Genomic DNA, 26,078 nt, shown 5'->3' on the forward strand with positions numbered 1-26,078 from the left:
TATTGTATCAGAATGGCAGTTACAGCTGAAAAGCTTTCCTTTCCTCAGCTGTTTAGGCTGGAGGACATGGAATTGTGCTGACTTTTATCTCTTGCTCTGTCTGCAAAGCTACCTAGCTAATTTTTCTCTGTAATTTTTCTATAATTATTTCTATAGATTTCTCTATAATTTTTATCTTAATATATTATAATGCATGATTGTTGAAGGTCTTTAGGAGTTATATTCCTAAAATCACTGTTCCAAGTCCGCTGTGTCTTAAAAGCATGATATGGGGCAATTGTTACTGTTTTACAAAGAGGAGCAATGCTAAACTTTGGCAAGTCAAGTTGCCCTTGCTTTGGAATTGGGCATTGTTATAAAAAGAAGATGCCTTCAGGTGTTCAGAATGCAACTACCTTGCTCTTGTGGCTGCACCAGCCTGGTGATGGGATTGTGTCACTCCTGCTGCAGCTGCTGTCGAAACTGCTCTGGAGATAATGACTTTCCTTGATTGGGAAATGGGCTCTGTCTGTCTTTGAGGCATTTTGCTCCTAGTTCCAAGTAACCATATCTGGAAAGCGGAAAAAAGTGTCCCAAATGTTGCTGCTGTCTGGGTTGTGGTTAATAGTCATTAACAGCTGCAAGGCAAGACCACTGAGGATGTAAAATCTCTTTTGCTTCTTTTTCTCTGCTCTTCTTTGCTCAGTGGGTGCACATTCACTTGTATATATATACATATTTCACAAGCAGCTAGGGGTAAACAGTGATTCACCCAAGAATGGAACCTGTGCATTTAGCAAAATAGGCTTCCGTGGTTCAATGGAACTGTTTTAATGTTTTCCCAAGGATGAAATGTAATTGCTCCCAATGTTGGGAGAGAAGCCCAGAAATTCTTCTGCAAAACAGAATCCTTTCCTATTCCTTATTCATATTATAAAAGATTCAGAATCCTTTGCTTTAGAGTCTGATCTCACTGACAGATTTTATGGGGGGAAAAGTTCATAACAAAAAGGAAATTATTCAAGTGCGTTAAATTGAGTCATAATTTAGCCACAATTCAGTATTCATGAATCACAAATATCTACTGGTCACCTAGTAGATACTTGTTATTTGAAGGATAAAACATAGTCCCTGATTTCAAACAGATCACTATCTAATCAAGAAAGTGATCAATTAGAGAATAAGTATTCATCTTAGGAATAATATATCTGGATGATTGTAAGTCTACCAGGATCAGAGAGAGAATAACTCAAAGACCTGACAGCTTGGTCACCTAGCCAATCTTTCTTCCAACCCTAAGGATTAGTTCTCAGATAAACTTTGCTACAGCTACAGATTCAACCTGATAGCAAAGTTCCAAACTACTATGTGCCCAACATATATTAAAATTATGTATGCCAGAGTAATATCTATACTTTAAAAACAAGAAAAATGAGACTCAACAAAAAAGCAATATCACAAATCTAACAGGTGGTAGAGTGGAGCTTCAAAATCAAGTGGGCCTAAATTCAAAGCCCATGTCCTTGATAGAACAATGATACCTGAATGATACCTCAGTAATTACCTCTTAGCAATGGATTCTCAAAGCCTTGGGAAGCATTAGCAACCCAACTTCCATTGCTATTGTTAGGTCATCAAGCAGTAATCCCCTTGGTGGGCAGGTCACTCAGTGTGATGCATGGTGACCCAATAGGGAACTCAGTGCAACAAGAGACCCAGGACAAGTGCTTTTCTGTTGGAAATATTTGACTACTGTTTAGTTCAGCTGAACTCCCAAAATATTTGGTCCTCCAACTTTAGACCCTAACCTGCCATTACTTTGTAAACTCTAGTGAGCCTAATGTCAGGGAGACATGCAGCACCAGAGCAAGTTGTGATAAGAAGAAGCCCTGATGACCCTGTTGCAAACCCAGAATATCCTGGAATAATAGAGTTTTGCTAGGAATATGAGAGACTTTCTAGTCAAGCTGCAAGTCCAAACAAGCCTCTCTGGGCTGGACCAAGCATGCCAGCAGATTCTAGGTCCAGCGTCCTCCAAAGAGGATGTAAGAGTGTCAGTGTGTGGACATGCAACCCAATCATACCCTCCATAAGGGGACACCTTGTTCACTAGCACTGACATAGGCTGCTGAGTCTCCCTCAGACATGATCATCCTCTGAAATGTGACAGCTGATCTTTCTGGTAATGTGGAAGGGGACATAAATAAGAGTTCTTGCTGTGACCCTAAAATCAAGCTCAGTGAAGAGCTTTTTTCAAACATTCAACCAAGTAGTCATCATGGGATTTCCGTTCTGAAGCCAACTCTTAACTGCTGGCTATGACTAGAAAAGTCCCTCTTCCCGCAGAACTAGCAAGAAAGGCAAGTGGACTTGCCACCCTTGAGACATGGGATCTTGGGTTAGTCACCCACTTCCACCTGCCTGCTGTAATTCTCCCCAACTAGAGCAGGGGCTTCATCTGATAGTCCTGTCTGACTGCTCACGCCCAGGCCAGGTCTGCTAGAAACCCACCAGAGTTTTGTGGCTGCCTTTCCACATAGACAGCTACCTCCCACACACCTCATGTCCTAGACACTGAAGTTTGTGCTCAACACAAGAGGAGAACTTTAATTCACCAGATGCTAAATTTTAATGAAAAGGTAAATCTATAATCTGCATCCAGACCTTCAATTTGTTTATCTCACTGTTTTTAGTAATGCCTTTTTCCTATTTACCGACACATACTTATTCAGGATGTCTGCTGGGTGTTGGCATCCACTGATGAGTTTATCACAATAGTGCTTGGTCCAGTGGTTCTAAATACCAAGCAGGAGATACTTGGAAGGAAGCCACCTACTGTCACCAGGAGCCACCAGTTATGTCTCACAAGTATCTTGTTTATTGGGCATAAGTTTAAGTCATCTATTCCTTCTTCTTAATTGTTAATTTTTTTTTAGTAAGTGTAACATAAAATTTACCACTGTAACCATCAAGTGTACAGTTCAGCAGTGTTAAGTATATTCACAGTGTTGTGCAACCAATCTCCAGAAATTTTATTTTTATCTTGCAAAACTGAAACTCTATGACTATTAAACCATAGCCTCCCAAATCCCCCCAAGTCTCTGGTAACCACTATTTGACTCCCTGTCTCTATGAACCTGACTACACTAGGTACCTTATATAAATGGCATTTATATTTGCCTTTTTATAACTGGCTTATTTCACCTAGCATATTGTCCCCAAGGCTCACCTGTGTTGCAGCATGTGTCAGAATTTCCTTCCTTTTAAGGCTGAAGAATAGTCTATGGCATGCATACACCACATCTGATCTGCACATCGGTTACTTCTACTTATTGGTTACTGTGAATAGTGTGGCTATGAGTATGGGTGTGCAAATATTTCAACAAGAGCCTCCTTACATTCTTTTAGATATATACCTAGAAATGGAATTGCTGAATCACATTATTAATGTATTTTAAACTTTTGGAGCAACTGCCATACTGCTTTCCATAGTGGGCTGCCCCATTTTACATTCCTGCCAGCAGTGCACAAGGATTCCAGTTTCATCACATACTCACCAATCTTTTGTTATTTTCTATTTTGTTTAGTTTTGTTTTTGATAGTAGCATCTTAGTGGTTATGAGGTGATAAATCATTGTGGTTTTGATTTGCATTTTCCTCTTTATTGGTGATGTTGAGCATCTTTGCATATGTTCATTGGCCATTGATAGAGCTGGATATCTGTCCCAGCACAAATCTTGAAAGGGAATCACCAGTGTTGGAAGAGGGCCCTAGCGGGAAGTGTTTGTGTTATGGGAGAGGATCCCTTATTCCTTGGTGCTGTCCTCACCATAGTGAGTGAGTTCTCTCAAGATGTGGTTGTTGTAAAATGTGGCACCTGTCCTCATTTTTTTTTTTTTTATGAGACAGAGTTTTGCTCTTTTCATGCAGGCTGGAGTGCTATGGCACAGTCTTGGCTCACTGCAACCTCCACCTTCCAGGTTCACCCTGCCTCAACCTCCTGAGTAGCTGAGATTACAGGTGCCCTTACCACACCTAGCTAATTTTTGTATTTTTAGTAGAGACAGGGTATCACCAAGTTGGCCAGGCTGGTCTTGAACTCCTTACCTCAGGTTATTCACTCTCCTTGGTCTTCCAAAGTATTGGTATTACAGGCATGAGCCACTGCACCCAGCCCCCAATTTTTTCTCTCCTGCTTGTTCTATGGGAGACACCTGCTCTTCCTTTGCCTTCCTTGGTGAGTAAAAGCTCCCTGATGCCTACCCAGAAGCCAAGCAGATGCCAGCAACATGCTTCCTGTAAAGCCTGCAGAACCATAAGCCAATTAAACTTTTATTTATAAATTACCCAGTCTCATGTATTTTTTATAGCAATGCAAGAATGGTTGGGCACAGTGGCTCATGCACTCTGGAAGGCCAAGGCAGGCAGATCACAAGGTAGAAAGATCAAGACTATCCTGTCCAACATGCTGAAACCCCATCTCTACTAAAAGTACAAAAATTAGCTGAGTGTGGTGGCACATGCCTGTAGTCCCAGCTACTCGGGAGGCTGAGGCAGGAGAATTGCTTGAACCTGGGAAGTAGAGGTTACAGTGAGCCGATATCATGCCACTGCACTCCAGCCTGGCAACAGAGAGAGACTCCATCTCAAAAAAAAAAAAAAAAAAAAAAAAAGAGTAAGAGATTCTTCTGGTCTCGTTAGGTGTTTCTGAAACAAACATAAGTCATTTTATGTTTTAGAGGAGTTTCTTGAATTTTAATGTAAGGTAACATTCTTGGGTAAACAAAACGAAGAGTATAAAACTGAAATAACTGCAGAAAAACTCTACATGGTACAGAAAGGCCCCATTCCAGCATTAGCATAGCTAGACCTGCATTCTTAAAGTTCCCTTTTTAGGTACCTTTCTATGGAATGGAGAATTTCTAAGATATATGAGATAAGCTTGACTAACTCTGTCTGCTTTTGCTCTGGTTGGCAATTTTAGGAAGCAGTGAGATACTTACTGGCTTATCACTGAGAAGGGATCTCCAGATAATCCTCTCTAGACAGTGCCATCCTCCACACTGCAGACACCTTACGCTTGCATTCATTTCTAAAAAGAATTGAGTGCCTGCTGTATGTTAGACACCATACTAAGTGTTGGAAAATCAAAAGCGATTAAATAACAGTGGGTCTCTTCTTGAATAATCAGTGAATGCCTTCCTGTTCCTTAAATAAAACTCGTTTGTCCTTAGAATTTCCTAGAATGATTTTTCAGTTATTTCTGCAAATCTGAATGGCTCTTCCCTGTGAAGCCCTCACTTTTCTCTACCTTCATTTGCTCTCTCCTGTGCATCTTTTCTGTACGTCGATTTTAGCTGTTCCCCAACATTTGTAAATTGCTACTTGGGTTTTATTTTACTACAGCCTACATGGCATTCTCTGACTGCTTTAACTAACTTTCACAAATAGTTGCAATATCCATTTCTTCTTATTTCAAAGCTCTTCTTGTGGGGGCCTTCTTAGTTCCTATTTCAGGTCTGAAAGGCATTCCAGCTCTCAGTTCATTACAAGAGAAGAAACAGTAGACATCTTCTGAGTCCAGAGAAAAGGTATGGACATTTGGGCTCAGGTGGCCAGTCCCACACCCTTCCTTCATTTCCATGGACTCATTCCTCCACCTTGTCTCTACTATTCAAACTGTCATCTAGAATTATATTTGGAGGTTGATGAAAACAGAATATGATAGACCAGCAGTGAAAACAAAGGACATAATATTCACATGGAAGATGAATTCTCCAAAACGTTTTCTACTTAGCTTAAATAATATATTTCTGCTCATAAATCTTAAACAAAACAAGTGTAGCCGTAGGCTCTACCCTACTCATAATTGAAAGATAAAAATAATAACCAAATTTTATTTAAAGATATTGTTTGACTCCAAACATAATACTTAGCCATTATTTACCTTCCCTGACATTTTATTACATTTTAAGATAAAGTATAAAAACGTTGGAATCTTTAACATGAAAGTTTCCATACACTGGAGGGTTACAAAATCCCCAGCACAGGCTAGACTTTTCAGTTATTTAATGATGGTTTAAATGTAGTTCTATCCAGAAATAGATCGGTTCACTACTGAAAATTCTACATAATGTATGCTGACTGGTTTGCAGCCATTGAATTCCACTTGCTTGACTCCTTGATTTGTACTGTTGGGGATATAGGAATGGATTTTTTAATTGCTTAATACAGTTCAATATTTTCTTTCCATTAAGGTGGGTTACATATTTAGAGGTCATATTTCCAGCCACGCTCAAGATTAATCTGACTTAATGAAAATTATTCTATCACTACTGGGGGACCTGGACCAGAGGTATAAGCAACAGAGAAATCTGAGAATGAAACATCTTAGCAGTCACCGGACACCTTTGGAGAAAAAGGAAGGAAACACTGTTTCCTTAATGCTGTGTCCATGTAATTTCTAATATGCAAAGATTACCACAGGTGTGGCTGCATCTGGACTGCTGGGTCTGAAGGTAGTCCTGAAAATGGATAGATGTCTATGTAGAAGGTGGCACCCAAGAAAATGGCTCTTGTTTAGTTTTTGTCTCTTCAGAACTGTTGATTTTTGGCTAATTTTTCTAACATAGGAAGTTGCAATGTGTGCATCTAATTGTTTTTACTTGTTTCTCACACATTCTCTCTAAATATATATTTTTGTAGATATACAAAGAGATATATAGGTAGGTAGGCGTTCATTTTATGTATGTAGATACTTTATATACAGATATTTAATTTATTTTTACACATATGGTAAAGACAATAAATATTGTTTCATTCCTTCCTATTGCCAATTAGGGAAAAATAGATATAAGTTCATGAATATATTAACACACATATATATATGTGTACATATATCTATATATCTCTCTCTCTGTATATATAATGTATATATAAAAACATACACATATGTATATATACATACACACATATGTATATATACACACTCTATATATATACACATAGTGATAGATGTAGATTTATATAGAATACATATATAGATATATGTGTGATATATATATATGACAAATATGTAGATACATATGTTGTGTGTGTATATATGCACTCTATGCACACACAGAGTGTAAAGGATAGATATATAGATCCATATATATACATATATGTGTGTATACGTTTATACATGCTACATATAGACAGAGATATAGACATAGAGACATAGCTATAGATATCTGTATCATTTATTTATATATGACTATATGTATATATACATATACATATAGAGAGTATATATATACATACACACATAAGTGTGTATATATTTATGTGTGTGTGTATGTATAGGTATATGCGTGAAATTGTATTTATTTTTACTCATTGGTAATTGCAAGGAATGAAACAATGTCTATTGTCTTCACCATATCGATAAAAATAAATTTAACATGATATATCCTCCCATTCCTCTACCTCTCCTGACAATTCTATTGTTTTATTACTACCATTTGGGATTTTAGGTCCAAATTACTATATGAGACTGTATAATTAAAAATTTTTATCCATTATAAATGCATAGTAAATGGCATTATTACTGATACCAAATTATTACATTCTCATTAAAAAAATCAATATTTGCACAATTTTCTTTCTTAAAATTTCAACATCTATTTTAGATTCAGAGGATACATGTATCTGTACAATTTTCTAACAACAAATATTTATCATTTACTCTTTATTTTACTGGTTTCGTTTCTGTTATTTTTATCTGCTACCTTTTCCCACTTTTGCATCAGTGGATTTATTACTTCAGTTGGCTGAAATATACATTTTTTTCCCAGAAGTATTCATTGATGGCATGTTCCATGTATCCCCCAATGGTAAAGACTATTTTTCTATTTTAATTTTACATGAATAGCAAGTTGAAAATTCTGTGTTGGACTAGGTAGATCAATTTAGAATAATGTCAATAATACTTAGTACCAACAAATATGGGTTTAGGCCAGCTTGTTGAATCATAGTTGGATAACCACGTGTGTTTTTTCATTTTTCTTTTTGCCTTAAAATTTAAAAATTCTCAGGTTGTAAATTGTTACCTTTTTATTCATCTTAATGGGTACCTTGCAAGCCCTTGTGCTTTACATAATACAGGAAAAAGGTACCTCCAATTAATTTGACAGTTTTGCAAAGTAATAAATTGTATTTCCATGGCCTGTCTTTGTGTCTCACCTTTTCCATTGTTTTCTCTCTTTATTTTCTCTTAAACTCCTTTAAACACTTTACATTCTCAAAATTTGTCTTAGAAGAAGTAATTTTACAATGCCTTTACTGTAGAACCCATATTTATCCATGTTTTTATTGCATCTGAAGTTCTCTAGTCTCAGAATTCTATCCCTTTCAAAACAGGGGAAAACATTTTTGGATTTTTTAAAGTTGAATTTTCAATTCAGTTTTCTTGGTGGGAAGATGTATTAGCAATTACTAAAATTTGTCTACTTTTTTTTTTTTTTTAGAATAAATCTATTTCAGAGAGAATTATTTACTGCGAATGTTTAGAGTGTTTTCTCCTTTTGAATAGCTGAATCTTCTCATGTATATAACATTTTTCTGTTCTCTTTCTCTTAATATGGAGATTTATGAATATCTATATTGCAGTCAAGTAAGAATTGAGATAAAGTACGTCAGCAATTGGTTGGTTGGTGTCTACAGATCTAAATGAAGTAGAAAGAATCTAGGGCCTGTTTCCTTTTCATTATGAATGAAAAACTAAAGAAAGCATCCCTGCACCAAGATCTTGGCTCCCAGTGGAAGCCCATTTCATGGTCCATTTACATCACCTCTACTTTCCCCCTTGGTCTCCTTCACAAGAGGTAGGATAGCATTGATTGCTAGAAAAGTTTTTGCCAACGAAACACCTGTAGGAAATTTGAGAAAGGACTTAGGAAATTTCCATGTGCCAAACAGTACTTTTTATTCCCTATTATGGGTTAAATTGTGTCCCCCCAAAATATATTGAAGTGACAAGTCTTAGAAACTGTAAATCTGTCTTTATTTGGAAATAAGGTTTTGTAGATGAAATCGAGTTAAGATAAGGTCATACTGATTAGAGTGGCTCACTCCATGATCAGTGTTCTTGTAAGTAGAAGAAAATGTGAACATAGAGAAATGCCATATAAAGATGGAGGCTGAGATTGAAGTAATGCCCCTGTAAGCCAAATAATGCCAAGAATTCCCAGCAACCACTAGAAGCTAGAAGAAGAAAGGAAGGATTCTTTTTCAGTAGCTTCAGAGAAAACATGGCCTACTGATACCTTCATTTTAGACTTCTACCCTCCAGAAGTGTGAAATACATTTCTGTGGTTTTTAAGCCACCTAGTTTGTTCTTACTCTCTCTTAGATCTCTTGCCTGGTGGAAGTCATAAGGCAGTCTTGGCAATTTCTCACAGCAAGAGACTGAGGCCTGCCAACAGCCACCTCTGTGAGCTCAGAACTGGACTCTTCTCTGACACATTAGAGCCTTCAGATGAAACCACAGCCAGGCCACCAGCTTGACTGCAACCTCAAGAAAAATAGTGAACCAATGACATTCAGCTATACTACACATAGAAACTATGCAATAATAGATGTTGCTTAAGCCATTTGGGATAATTTGTCATGAAACAATATATAACTAATATATTGAGGCACATACTGTGACTGCCTTCATCTTCCATTTTTGTGATGCAGTCTTGAAGCAAAAGCAACAAGCATGTGAGTCATTCATTTATTTGTTTATTTATTTACTTTCTCTATTTTGTCTTGGTTATTATACTCTATTGTAGCTATAGAAATTATCAAGTCTCAACTCTTATGGAGATTAGAATCAAGTTATCTCATTTTGTATAAAGTTTAGTATGCACCTCTACCAAAGAGAAGAAAATGAGAACAATTAAGGAAAAGAAGGAACCCAATATTCCAGTGCTGTGCTAAGTACTGTTCTAGGCATTTTCATGTATTCCATTCAATTAATACAACTCTATGAGATTTATGAGAAATTATTACATTCTGTTTGTGTATAAGAATGCTGAGGCTTATAAAGTTATAGTTGCTTGTAAAAGTTTTCACAGTTAATAAATGGCAAGTCAAGTCAGGTTGTTTTATTTATTTCAGTATCACCCATTTGCAGAAGTACCACTAAATTAAATCCTACACTTTTGTTAATAATGTGAACACTAACTAGCATTTTCTGAGGATACAATATGCAATAGACATTGAATCAGAATTTTCACACATTATTTCACTAATAGATTATATTTAAAATTTCCAGCATGGCTAGGCAGAGATAAGGTAAATCATGTAATATGTAGAAATTATTCTAGCAAAAACTACCTATGCAAAGTTAGCAATGTTCTCAGAAAGGACAGTGCAGTCAAATCTCATTCATTCATGTCTAATATAAATGTGTTATAAATGTAGCTATTCATTAAAATGCAAATAACTAGAAGGACGGCCTCCATTACACAGTACCAGAGGAGTCAAGAGGAACTTACTACCCAAAAACAAAAGCAGCAACAATCTTTATTTTAACATCTTAAAAAATATCTCTTTAAGGTGATAGAGAGGAAGTTATTTTAATGAGAATTACATGCCTGTCCCTAGCTCTTGCTTTCATTAAAGTGAGTTGCCATGGTGTTTGTCTGCTCCACTCATGGTTTTGATTGCATCTTTGAACACTGCATTTTCTTCAATAAGCTATTACATTTATAATCATAAAAATAAGACAAAAAATAAACATGGAATAATATGGTTTTGTGTTGTATTTGATTTTTCCATTGCCAAGAGTTCTATTAAGAATGTGCCCACAAACAATGAGTCATATGACGGGTCATTTCACACTGCCTTTGAGTTACCACAGTTCATAGATTCTACGACCTGCGCTTTTCCACATTTTAACATTTTCTCAGTTTGGAATGCATATTACAATAAATGTCATGTCATAGTTAAATTGGCAGCATTTATTTTCTTCTTTCCCAGTGGTGCATAAAGTAATCATATGTTTTAAAATAGATGGCATCTTCAGACTAATGAAAAATGGTATATAGATGAGAAATCTGTACCACATTTATCTTCTTTTAGGGGAATACCCCAAGAATAAGAATCTGACTATTTACTGCCTGCTCCAACTCGTGTAGAACTGGTGAATACTTAACCAGGAGTAAGCCCACCAGTAAGCTTTTTCAAAAGTTATACAGCCTTACTCAAGATAATGAACTACGAAAATCACAATCTCTTATTCACTTCATTAAAACAGGCTGTTGTGAGAGCTCATATTTAGCTGGCATGGGTCATTACATGCATACCATTTGCTTAGGACCAGTGTGCATTCTGACTTACAGTGCCCATAGTTACTGGTGTGGAATATTTAGAACTGCATCCCTTGTGTAGTGTTAGATATTGATCATTGCATTTTCCATCCATTTTTTCTCCCCCTTGCCTGTCCCTTTTCCCTATAAGTCCCTTCTAATTGCCTCACCCCCTCTGTAGTGGTGGCAGCTAGCACTGCAGCCATCAGACCTCATGTTTCCCCATCTGATCACCAATTCCGGGATTAAGGGACCATGGTACTTCAGACACAGTCTTCTGCAGTGTCTATACTTCTGGATGACTGAGTGGCAGTTCTTTCACTTCTGCAACTAAAGCTCCTCTGATGATTTTGTGAGTCACAGTTTTCTGTATTGAATATCTTTCTGCTTAAAACACTGGCAGTAATGCACTGGTTTAGTTTCCGTTAGTTGCTGTAACAATTTAGTTGTTGCAATAACTAATTTAGTTGCTGTAACAAATTACCACAAACTTGATGGCTTAAAAACAACAAAAATATATTCTGTCACAATTCTGGAGACCAGAAGTCCAAAACAAAGGTGTTGGAGTCTGTGCTTCTCTATAGGTCCTAGAAGAGAATCAGTTCCTTTCCTCTACCAGCTTCTGCAATTTCCAGCATTCCTTAGCTTCTGGCCACATCCTTCCAATCTCTGCCCCTGTCTTCACATCACCTTCTCCTCTGTTTCTGTGCCAAGTCCCTCTCTCCCTTTCATGTATAAGGACACTTATGATGGCAATTAAGGCCTACCCCTATAATCTGGAATCTCTTAACCTAGAGATTTTTTATTTAATTATATCTACAAAGATTCTCCAAATGATACCAGTGTTCACATGTTCCAGAGATCAGGACATGGGCATATTTTTGGGAGCCATTATTAGCCTACCACCAGTCATCTCTGTTTCCTAAACTGAATCCTGAATTTTAGCATTTGTATTAGCTTCCCAGGGTTTCTGTAATCAAGGTCCTAAAACTAGGTGGTTTAAAAACCACAGAAATGTATGTTCTTACAGTTCTGGAAGCTAGAAGTTTAAAATCAAGGTGTCAGCAGGGCCATGCTCCCTCGAAATGCTCTTAGGAAAAAATCCTTTCTTGACTTATCTAGCTTCTGATGGTTGCCAGTAGTCCTTTGCACTCCCTGGTCTGTAGCAGCTAACTCAAATCTCTGTCTTGATCACCATGTAGCTATCTTCCCTCTCTGTGTTCTTGTGTCCAAATTTCCATCTTTTATAGGACATCAGGCATTGGATTGGGACCCACTCTCATCAAGTATGATCTCATTTTAACTTCAGTACATTTGCAAAGACCCTATTTCTAGGTAGTATCACATTCCCAAGTCCATTTGGACATGAATTTTGAGGGGGACAACTATTCAACCCAATACAGAATTGTAAAAACTCATGTGATCTTGGAGTTGGGACAAGCATTATATGTCATGGCAAAAGGGTAAGCAGTAAAATCTATGTACAAATAAGAAAAGAATAGCTGTTGTTTCTTCCAATTATCAGGAAGCTTGGTTGCACTTTATACACATATTTTAATTCCAGCAAGATTCCAAGGCCCTTAGATCAACTGCATTCAAATACTGGCTCTGCCACTTATTAGTTGTGTTATCTCACTCAGGAGATTAATCTGGTCATGGTTCTACTGCTTCATTTGTAAACTGTACCTACCTCATGAGGTTGCTGTGAGGATCAATTGAGTGTATGTGGTAGGCATTGCTGTCACACAGTAAGTGTGCGGCAAATATTAGTAGCTACTGTTGTTCTCTGCCTCTTGCTTTAAAGTTACTTAATTTGGTCTTTCTTGTAATACAAGAGATTCTAACTTGATCACTGATAGAGACTGCCAATCCCTGTAGTACAAGAGGCATACATTTTAACATTTAGAATTATAGAATAGGCTTATTTTATCAGTATATACTATTATTAGACATTTTATGCTGGAGGTAGCAAAGGGTGGTTATGTGTTAATGTGTGTCTGCAGATTCGATTATTTCAGGTGAAAGCTCAGCGTGCTTCCACGGGAGACTGGAAGTTACCAGGAGGCATGGGAGTCAGTAAAGAGACCTCCATGACAAAAGGAGCTTGGGAGATTGAAGAACAGAGTTTACAGACCCCATGCTGCCAAACAGATAATCAATATCTAATGTTATGTAAGTACTTTCTTAAAAAAGAAAATAGCTTTTCTCCCTCCATTGGAGATATCAGTTAGATAACATGATTTTAGCACTCTCACGCTGAGTTCAGCCACATCTTGGTTTTAAAAAGAAAAAAAGGAGTGCATGATGAATTCCATCTCTGTAAATCAGGACAATTAAGGAGTCATTTTTTTCTTTAGATTTTCTTCAAAATTTGGCAGAAACAAATAAGATCGGTAAGGTTAAACCCATTTTCCTTTCTTTGCTTTTGGCAGCTAGAATGGGTGGTGTCCTTCCTCACACCCATCATTCCTGCTGGAAAAACACACTTGCATAAGGCACTTACACAAAGCTCCCTGGAAACTCTGGGAGGCTGTATCACCATTTTTGCTAGCTAAAAGAAAACAAAAGATATCCTCTGAGAGCTAAGGCATTGCTAGATTACAAGCTATTTTGTCTGGCTGAAAGAAAGATTATTTATTGAGACTAACAATGTTCTCTCCCCTGTAAAGAAGTCTTTCTCTATTTGACCTTTAGAAGTGCCTATAAGAGAGTGTATCAATATTTTAAGAATTTCAGAACTTTTTCAACATTCCTTCCCATTTATAAAAAATAGCCTTGCCAAGCCACTGTAAAATATGTGTTTTGGGATTTTTTTAGTACAAATAAGATTTTTTAAACTAAGCTTTTCAAATTAAATATATAAAGTTTAGAAAACAAAATTCGTAGAGAGACCATTTTAAATCCACCTCCCCCTTTCCTATAGAGATGTAAGGCTCTGTGGGCATGACATCAGCTCTTCTTTACCAGCCTCTCCAGACAGGGTGGGGAGAATCATATGCCTGGGGAGAATCCCAGGTCTGGGATGTATTTGAAAAGGTGTTTGGTTCCATCCCCATCCAAATTCCCTAGGATTCTAAACTTAGTAACCCTGTGTTACATGCACGTAGTGGGAATAGACCGCAAAACACGACCATAGCTGATGCATTCCAGAAAAGTAAGAAGTTCCTGATTCACAGACCCCGAACCCTCTCCAAAATCAGTACTTTTGGGCCACATCCAACTCCAGAAAAGACTGAGAACATCCCTTCCACTTAGGGACTGGTGATTATTATTTGTGTAACTCTATTCAGATAAATGCCTCATGTCACACATTTCTATTTTCCTTGTTCCTTGCCCCAAGATGGAAGCCCCACTGTCATATTATCCTCTGGTAACTGGTCTCCCAAAGTTACTCCCCTTTCAAAGCACAGCTTTCAAAATACTGTTTCATGATTCACATACTTTCCTACAACCTCAAACTTCTCACTAAATGTGCCTTTTTTCCTTCTGAACTTGTAGGTACCTGCCTCTCTAGAGGATACCACCACATCCCTTCTAGCCTCTCAAGTGGACCGTGCTGTTTGTCCTTCTCAGCTTATGAAAATTTTCTCGGACAATGCTTGGCATGAGATTTCTTTATGTAACAAGTGTTCACATGAAATACATGCTGACTTCATGAAGAAATACTTGTGGGCCTCACCTTGGGGACAAGGGGATCTCCTTTGGGACACAATGCAATTCTATATTCCTCTACATCTTTTTTTATATGGGCCTTTTATGATTTCCCATTCTCTAAAACTGAGTGCAACATTATACCCTTTCTCTGTACCCCAAGTGCTGCTATTAACAGAGTGATGTCTGTGATCACAAGGAAACTCCACTCAGGCCTTTGAATTCCTCACGTCCAATGGCCTTGTTAACTCAAGTTTAACCACAACTTGCCCAGAATTGAGAAGACAAAGCTGCAAGGAAAGGGCTGAAAGTTTCCTTCTCTTGGGACTTAGAAATGGAGAACCTACCAAGGCCTGGCTCTCTCCATTTTTTACATAGATCAAGTGTCATTATGCAAATTAATTTTCAGTGTTCATCTGTGAAGTTCCAGAAATCCGGAGGGAAGCATGCGACATGGTGCTAGATGGCAGCTGAACAATATTTATATATTTGGTTTATTCCAAATTTGTCAGAAGAGAAACAGAAACTAACTGAGAGAGGAGCAGAGGGCAGCCACTTAATGTCAGAAAGTATCATTTACTATCTGAAAACACAGGATTCAGAGCTAAACATACCAAGTGCAACAAGCCCAGTGGTAAAAACCGCACGCAGGTGCAAATATGTGCAATTTTTTTAAAGTTACTTATGTTTCCGAGATTCCGCCTCTGCGTGTAAAATCAAGATGGAGAGACCTTCTCCAGGAAGCTATGAAATAAGTGAGATGTGCCCCGGGTAAACTGCCTGGAGCCCAGCATGCCCAGAGAAACGTTCGGTTAATGGTGATGATGATGACAATTTTCAGACCATGGGTAGGTTTAGGGCTTGATAAGCTCTGTAACAGACTAGGATTCCAGTCTTGTCTTTGCTAGTAATTACTCAGTTAATTTACCTTTTTTTAACTTTCATATTCACACGTTTTCAAATAGGGATCATGCTTCCCCTCCCTGTGCATTAAAGGGAATGAACAATGCAACACTGCATGCGGCACGGTGGGAGCCAACAGGTGTTCCTGTCTTCCACCCTGAGCCCCAAGTCAATCCCACACCCATAACTCTTATATTTCAGACTGACAGGAAATAGGTAGTTGTTGATGACTAAACAGAAATAAGTAAATACATTTCATAGGATACAAGAGAGGCAGGGCACTGTGTACGCTGCTGTAGTTGAGTGACTGTATTTATATTCACATATTTCTCTAATTGTTCCACATGCCTCATCTACCATGCCACACTTTTAAAGCTCTTAAACAAAGGGACTATATCATTATTTTGCCCTCACATCAAGAATCACAACACTAGTCAGTGGTAATTTTAATAATTGCATTGCATCTTGATGCATCAAATCTTAAATGCAGATGTATAGCTTTGGTGCAATAAATGTGTTCCTAAAAAGTCATATGTGATTTTTTATGTTAAATCAAACCATATTTTACATGTACTTTAGTATTCACTATATAACTAAATACTCTCAAAGTGTTTCAGAATGTAAGAAATTATTCATTTCCTTAAACATAAATTTAAATCATAATACCTTTAATACCAGATTTTTATGTTTTAGTTTTTCTTACAGTGCTGTTTGACTATATTGCATATTATTAACTTTCAGTTGTGGTAAGATTTTTAAGTAAGAGCTCAGCATAAAAATCCACCTTAGCATCTATTGACTTAGGATTTATCTGCCTGCTGAACCATTTGCTGATCTATTTCATCTTCATAATTATTAATGCTATGCAGATATGCAAATATCAACCCATGCTGTTTGTTTATCCAGGCAGTCAAACTAAGTATAATGGGAAAACTGCAATATTTGAATTTTGTGCATTTTACTTAACGGAGCTCATTTTAAATTTTAACCATCACCAAGAGTAAAAGGGCAAAAATGACACCAAACTTGGGATTTGATTAAGTTCATTTTACAGCTTAAATTAAGAATTAATCTATTTTTCTCTTGATAAATATGCAGAGAAGATTATGAAATGACAGTTGATTTTTTTCATGTCTTTAAATCAACCTATTTTCTTATTATTTTGAATAAGATGCTAAAAGGGCTTAGCTTTTCAATCAATCTTTATTCCCATTGTTAATGTCCTTGGCGAAAAACCAAAAAAGTATGCATTATAAATTTTAATTTCTCATTTATTAAGTATTCATCCCAATGCTGTCAACTACTTGATATTGGTTGTTAGTGCCACTTTTAGGTATGGGCATAACCATAATGATTTTAAGTGTTCTCATCTAAACTATGTAGTCATTAATCAGTTGTCACTTCTCACCTATTTCAGCATCTCTTTGAAAGTCATCTTACCTTGGCAAGAGGTGGTCTTCGTTTTCCTTCTATTCGAAATTCTCTCTCTTAGATTTCTGTCCATCTTTCTTTGTATTGTTTATATTAAAGATGGTACTGGTACCAAAACAGAAATATAGACCAATGGAACAGAACAGAGGCCTTGGAGACAATGCCACACATCTACAACCATCTGATATTTGACAAACCTGACCAAAACAAGCAATGGGGAAAAGATTTCCTGTTTAATAAACAGTGTTGGGAAAACTGGCTAGCAGTGTGCAGAAAATAGAAACTGGACCCCTTTCTGACACCTTACACTAAAATTAACTCCAGATCGATTAAAGACTTAAACATAAGACCTAACACCATAAAAACCCTAGAAGAAAACCTAGGCAAAACCATTCAGGACATAGGCACAGGCAAGGACTTCATGACTAAAACACCAAAAACGTTGACAACAAAAGCCAAAATAGACAAATGAGATCTGATTAAACTCAAGAGCTTCTGCACAGCAATAGAAACAGTCATTAGAGTGAATAGGCAGCCAACAGAATGGGAAAATTTTTTTGCAATCTGCCCATCTGACAAAGGGCTAATATACAGAATCTACAAAGAACTAAAATAGATTTACACACAAAACAAACAAACAAACCCATTCAAAAGTGGGCAAAGGATATGAACAGACACTTTATGAAAGAAGACATACAGAAGGCCAACAAACATATGAAAAAATGCTCATCATCACTGGTCATTAGGGAAATGCAAATCAAAACCACATTGAGATACCATCTCACACAAGTTAGAAGGGCGATCATTAAAAAATCTGGAGACAACAGATGCTGGAGACGATGTGGAGAAATAGGAACACTTTTACACTGCTGGGAATGTAAATTAGTTCAACTATTGTGGAAGACAGTGTGGCACTTCCTCAAGGACCTAGAAATAGAAATTCCATTTGACCCAGCAATCCCATTACTGGGTATATATCAAAAGGATTATAAATCATTCTATCATAAAGACACATGCACATGTATGTTCATCGTGGCACTGTTTACAATAGCAATGACCTGGAACCAACCCAAATGCCCATTGACAATACACTGGGCAAGGAAAATATGGCACATATACACAATGGAATACTATGCAGCCATAAAAAACGATGAGTTCGTGTCCTTTGGAGGAACATGTATAAATCTGGAAACCATCATTCTCAGCAAACTGACACAAGAACAGAAAAACACTGCATGTTCTCACTCATAGGCGAGTATTGAACAATGAGAACACATGGACACAGGAAGGGGAGCATCACACACTGGGGTCTGTGGAATAGGAGAGGGACAGCAGGGGGTAGGGTGGTTGGGGAAGGATAACAGAGGGAGAAATGCCAGATGTGGGTGACGTGAGGATGGAGGCAGCAAACTGCATTGCCGTGTAGGTACCTATGCAACAGTCCTGCATGTTTTGCACATGTATCCCAGAACCTAAACCTAAAGTGCAATTATATATATATATGTGTGTGTGTGTGTGTGTGTGTGTGTATGTATATATGTGTGTGTGTGTGTGTGTGTATATATATATATATATATATATATATATATATAGAGAGAGAGAGAGAGAGAGAGAGAGAGAGAGAGAGAGTACATCTTGTGGTAGTTGTGTGCAATGTATCTTACTGGTCCAAAGCAACTCATGATAAGATTTCTCTCTTACCTTTCTTCCTCTCTATCTTCAACAAGAACTATTTAAGTCCCTACAATGTACTAGACACTGAGCTTAAAGACATTCACAAGAAATGAGTTCAGCTTTCAGGGATTAGTCACAGTTTAATGAGCAAGATACACAAAAATTACAGTACAATATGATAAACCTAAAGCCAATGTGTGCCTGAAATATTAAGAAGGCATAAAGGAAAAAACAATGAATTGAAATGTTACTTGAAAGTCACTTTGGACATGGATCTTAAAGGGTATGCAGGGATTTGCAAATTGAAAGGTTTAGAAAATGCATCAAACTATTTGCAATGTTAAAAAAAAAAAAAAAAGACAAAACCGGAAAGACAAATTTATCAAGTGAAAACTGAACACACCTATGAATAAGTATTTAGAATCAATCACCTTAAGAGAAGGAATGTAAATACTACTGAATCTCAGTTTTCTTTTTCTTTGAGTTTGCAGCGTGTTTACACATCAAAGAGGGATTAAAAGTGAGATTGTCTTTCTTATACACCTAAATGAAGTATAAATTATAGATTCTCTTGTTCTTGAAGATTAACATTTTATACAAAATTGTTGACATCCACAAGAGCCAAATTGCTTATGCCCAAGAAATTAGTAGCCAATATTTTTGTCTGCATTTTCAAATGCTTTTGGCCATTGGTAAATGTTAATCATCCATGCCTATGATATTATTATAATATTCTATATTTAGATATAAAAGTCATAGAGAAAAATGCAAAGGTGTGATCTTTAGCTGTGTTGTTTATATTATGGTAGCAGGGATTGTCAATATGCCGTAAAAATTAATGAATATCCTGAAGTAAATCCATGTGCTTGAACAGTGAGTCACATGCCATGGCCTTGAATCAATAAACTAGTTTCAGAAGAAAGTAAAGATGATGGTAAAAGTATTAATTGATAAAGTTTAAAGAGATCCTCTCATGTATCAGGCTCTGTGCTGAGTGATTTATTTGGACAACCTTTCCTCACAATCTATGTGGGAAATATAGTCATTACTACTCCTCAGTTTGCTAATGAGAAAACAAAAACCCACCGGTAAGCCAAAATGGAAACCAAGCACTGTGACTCCAGGGTTCAAGCTATGAGTCCATGACATATTTAAATGCCACATATGAGATAATTCTTGAAATTCTAGTATACCATAAGTTTAATATAAAATCACCATAGATCATATTTAGTACTAGTAATAAACACAGGTTTGCAAGACTTGGTTAATCCAGTCAGGGTAAGTAGGATCGAACTTGCAGCACTCTTGAATTCTAAGGATCTCATTTTACCAAAAGGATCCTATAGAGGGTAATTAAGGACTTAAACACAGTTCGCTAGATGACATTGCCAATTATTGGTAGAATAGAACTCACCTTATCCAAACTCTACTCCACATACACCAATTTGACACTGAGGTGATTGTGAGTGTTGCCAAGTGAGTACCAGTGCTCTACAAAGAGTCAACAGGCCACCTGTCATTAAGCTTCAGACACCCATATTCCTTGGTCTCTGAAGGAAACAGAAGCTTCTGACTTGCTGTGCCTGGCTATCTCACTTTGTGTTCATCCTGCTTTGCTTTCCTCTTCCGTGCTCCATCCTCCCACAGTGAGGACCTTCCTCTCACATCCCCAAGGAACTACTTCAATAGTGCCCCAGACTCTCTCTTCCATAGAAGCCAAACACCACATTAGAGTTTCCCCTCCATTTCTTAGCCCCCAGTAGATTTCAAACTGGTGAAATTTCAGACATTGTCCCAAGGAAGAGAAGGATCATTTTCTCATATTCTGGATTAGCTTATCAAGGTGCCAGTCTTGCCTTTCATAATTTTTCTTTTTTTCTGAAATTAAGGGCACAAATGCTATAGAAAAAAACTTCAAGGTTTCTGCAACTGTCAACTCATCCCATTAATATTACTGATGTCACAGAAGTCATGTTTATTTTTCCCAGGATTTGTCACTCACCAATGGAGCATCAGCAGCTAGAGAGAGGCAGGGGAAGTAAGAAGGCAGGTGGAAGAGAGGGCCAGAGGGAGGTCAGGCCTTGTAGTGGGACTTGCATGCTGGGAGGGCTCCCAGAATGGATCTTCAGTACCCAGGCAACAACTAGAACCTAAGGTTATTGAATCTTTGGTAGGTAGAACTCATAACAAAAAATTATCCAAAGCTGAAAGATGGTTTTCAAAAAAAGATTAATATTTTCTATTAGTAAATCATTATTCCTTTCATAAGCTCTAAAAAATCAAATGTATACAAAGTAAAAAACATAAGTCCCTTCTTCACAGCCCCATTACCAACATGATTACCTTTACAGAGGTTACTATTGCTTAAAATTTATTGTGTATTAATCTACATCTATATTTTTCTACATACATATATATGTGTGTGTGACTATATATATATAAATATGTACAACATATAGAATTATTTTAAGATAGAATGCATCATTCTGCAACCTAGAAAGAATCTCTAACCAAAAGAACATATTCTTTTAGAGACAATTTCTTTGCATTTCTTTGATGACACGTATTTCTTAGCCACTTGTCTGTTTTCTCTTTAGAAGTGTCTGTTCATATCCTTTGCACACATTTAATAAGGTTACTTGGTTTTTTTGCACGTGGATTTGTTTAAGTTCCTCATAGATTTGGGATATTTAGACCTTTGGCAGATGTACAGTTTGTAAATATTTTTTCCATTCTGTAGGTCTTCTGTTTACTTCTTTGATAGTTTCTCTTGCTGTGCAAGAGCTGTTTAGATTGATTAGATTCCACTTGTCAATTTTCATGTTTGTCGGAGTTACCTCTGAGTGTTTAGCCATAAATCCTTTGCCACAGCTGATATCAAGAGAGGTATTTCCTAGGATTTCTTCCAGGATTGTACAGTTTGAGGTCTTACACTTAAGACTTTAGTCTACTTTCAGTTAACCTTTATATATGTTTATAGGTAAGGGTTCCATTTCAGTCTTCTGCATGCTGCCAGTCAGTTATCTCAGCATCATTTATTGAATAGGAAGTTTTTTCTCATTGCTTACTTCTGCTAACTTTGTCAAAGATTGAGTGGTTGTAGGAGTGTGGCTTTATTTCTGGGTTCTCCATCCTGTTCCATTGGTCTATGTGTCTGTTTTTGCATCAGTACCATGCTGTTTTGATTACTGTAGCCTTATAGTATAGTTTGAAGTCAGGTAATGTGATGGCTCCAGATTTGTTCTTTTTGCTGAGGACTGCTTTGGCTATTAAGTCTCTTTTTTGGTTCCATGTGGATTTTAGAACATTTTTCTAATTCTGTAAAAAAAACAAAAATTCTAATTCTGATGTTAGCACTTTGACAGGAATAGCATTTAATCTCTAAATTGCTTTGGGTATTGTGGCCATTTTAACAATACTGATTCTTTTAATCTGTGAGCATGGAATGTTTTCTCATTTACCTCTGATTTTTTTTCAGCAGTGTTTTGTAGTTCTTCTTGTAGAGATCTTTCACCTTATTGTTAGCTGTATTCTAAGTATTTTATTCTTTTTGTGGATATTGTAAACACTTACACACTTTTAGTTGGAATGTAAATTAGTTCAGCCACTGTGAAAACTAGTTGGGAAATTTCTCAAAGAACTAAGAGTTGGTCTATCATTCGACCCAGCAACTCAATTACTGGGTATATATCCAAAGGAAAGTCAATCATTCTACCAAAAAACCACATGCACTCACATGTTTATCACAACATTATTCACAACAGCAAAGACAAGGAATCAACCCAGGTGTCATTAACAATGGATTGGATAAAGAAAATGTGGTATATATACTCCTTGGAATACTACACAGCAATAAAAAGCACAAAATTATGTCTTTTGCAGCAATATGTATGCAGCTGGAGTCCATTATCCTAAGTGAACTAACATAGTCACAGAAAACCAAATACCATATGTTCTCACTTATAAGTGTGAGTACACATGGACATAAAGATGGCAATGATAGACACTGGACACTACCAGATCAGGGAAGAGGGAGCAAGGCAAGGGGTAGAAAGTGACCTATGGAACATTATGCTCACTTCCTGGGTCATGGATATATTTGTATTCCAAACCTCAGCATCACACAATATACATTTGTAGCAAACCTGCACATGTACCCCTGATTGTAAAATAAAAGTTAAAACAATAGACAACTTTTGTTGCTGAAATGCCATCAGAATGGATACTTTTTATGCATGCAAAACACAGATTTTTACTGAAATGGATATGAAATTTCAGATATTTTAAAATGTTTTGGAGATAGGTTTTGGTTTTCAACAAAATAGACATGAATTAACTTTGCAACAAAAATAAAATTGTGGGAGGACTTTCTGTTTTTAGTCTGGCAAATAAAAAGCTTGGAAGTCATCACTTCCGTCTTCACAGCAAGACAAAAGATGAAGGAACTGAAAATAACTATCTTTAGACCCATCACATAATTGAACTCACCCAGGCAAAACACTGCCTCTTACATTGATAGACAGGAAGATGCAGAGAATTACAATTTACCAGAGCAGAAGCCTGGGATCAGAAACCTCTGTAGGAACTGGTATTGGGGTTCAGAAGACTAGGAAAACTTGAGTCTTGGTGTTGACAAGTTTGAGAGTTAAAAATTTCAGGGAGGGCAGATTTAGTGTGGGGGCTGGGGCAGCCTGTGTGAGTTTTACCCCCAGGAACTCTTACTATGTTTTCACAATGAAAATAAAAGAAAACTTCTCTCATGCTTTCAGCAGGAAGAATGGAAAAACAATAATTTTCAAATATACTCAGAGTATTTTGTTCTCAGCAGGGTCCATCATCAACAGAAACCATTTTAGCAGACCATAACTGACTGAGCTTTCACAAAACCATAATCAACATGGCAGAAGGGAAATTTTCAACTCCAGCTCTGTCTAGTTTTTCTGCTATACATTAGGGAAGGGGGTGAGGAGAGGTAAACCTGATAAGCCTTGTGAAGGTCATAGCCCAGGTGATAAGCTTACTGAAAGACTGAGACCTAAACATAAAATACAGACTACTTTCCCTGCCCCCACACCTTACCATCATATTAATAGGGCTCCTGACCAATATTAGAATAATACAACCAAAGAACTGAATGTCTCAGACCTTATTTAAGAAGTTCTAAAAAATTTCAACAAAAAACAGAAGGGACAAAAACAAGAACATCAGGATAAATTTTAGCCTCTGAAATTTACATTTAGAGCAAACATTACACACAGCCTGGCTCCAAGGTAGAAAAACAAAAAACAATACACTAAGATCTTACGTATCTCAGTTCCTTTCATCCAGTACATCAAGTCCAGCTTTAAGAAACAATTACAAGGCACGTCAAAGGACCAAAAAAAACAAGAGTCTTGAGAGGAGAACAATCACTGGAACAAGCTGCATATGTGTCACAGGTATTGAAGTAATCAGACGCAGACTTTAAAACCACTGTGATTAATACACTAAAAGCTCTGATGGGAAGAGAGGACAACATGCAAGAACAGAGGAGTAATGTAAGCGGAGAGATAAAAACTTTGAGAATCAGAAGGAAATGCTAGAAATCAAAAACACTATACAGAAGTAAAGAATTCCTTTGATGGGTTCATCAGTAGATGGGACTTGATCAAGAAAAAAAAAAAAAAAAAAAAAACGGTGACCTTGAAGAAATGTTAATTAAAGCTTCCAAAACTGAAATGCAAACATTTAAAAAAAAAGAGTGAAAAAGAAAATAATATCCAAGAATTGTGGGACAATTCCAAAAGGTGTAATGTACACAAAACAAATGTACTATCCAAATAAAAGATGCTAAGAACAGGGGACATTTGGGGACAGGTGTATATGGTAACTCCTTGTATTTTTCATTGGATTTTTTTTAAGCCTAAAACTGCTGAAAATACCTATTAATTTACAAAATTTTTGGCAATGATTAGAAAACGTCAGATGCAAATAAATATAAGCTGTAAATGCAATGGTTTGTTGACTGAAATAATAGAAGGGAGAATCTATATAATATTACTTTTAGCCTAATATCTCAAGAAGACAAATACAAGCAAGGACATAGAAAAGTCTGAATTCTATCATTAATATCAGATATTTAGTGAAAATATTTTTACACTTGTGTCCTAGAAATGTGAATAAACATCTTTTTCAGTAATTTATAGGATATTTACATACATAATTCATGAACCAGACAACAAAGATAATTCCAATAAATTGCTCAGGTCATAAAGTTATAGGCTATGTTATTTAACAGAAATGTGAAAAAACTGAAAATTTATAACAAATGCTTAAACCTTCAAATTCCAATCACCTGGATTTTTTTAAACATGCATAACTCTCTTAAAACTGGCTTAAAGAGGAAATATACAACTTCAAAACCATCAGATGTTAATAAGGAGTGTCGACAAACCTATACTCTGAGGAATATTCATAGTAATATTCACAGGCTTTATGTTCCCTGTCTGGACAACAAGCAAGATTTTCAAGAATACAACTACTATGCAAATGACTAGAAATATATTGAGCTATTTACAGAAATAATTTTCAGATAAGTATTAAAACATACCATTTTGGAATGGGAAAGAACAATGTGTGTTTCCATCTATTGTGGTAAAAATCTATTTATCTAGAAATTATGGAGGAAAATATTAAGGTTCTGTTCTGAAAATGAAATCAAGGCCCAGCTGGCTACATCCGTTAAGACTAATTTGTTTATGAGATGATACCAGTCAAAATTTTAGCACACATGTTGTTGTTTTCTCCTTTCTCTTTTGCTAATGAACTAGCAGCTAAATATCTTAGAAAATCTTAAATGGTCCTTTGCATACTTGAGCCTATATTACAGATGATAGTGGTGTGTGGGGAACAGAAAAGAACCAGTTAGATGCAATAGCTGAGATGCAGAAGTGGAGACTGCAGGGGGTATTCTCTGGAGACCAAAGATAAAAGGGAAGGAAAATATGGTGGAGAGTTCTCAGCTCATCCACACACAACAGAAAGCATAGATTTTCTCAGAAAAATTGCAAGAAGTTTCCACTTCCACTACAGCACTTCACCTCCACCACCTGCTCTCTTTCCAAC

The sequence above is a fragment of the Saimiri boliviensis genome, chromosome 1 (genome assembly GCF_048565385.1).
Source record: "Saimiri boliviensis isolate mSaiBol1 chromosome 1, mSaiBol1.pri, whole genome shotgun sequence".
NCBI classification, from domain to species: Eukaryota; Metazoa; Chordata; class Mammalia; order Primates; family Cebidae; genus Saimiri; species Saimiri boliviensis.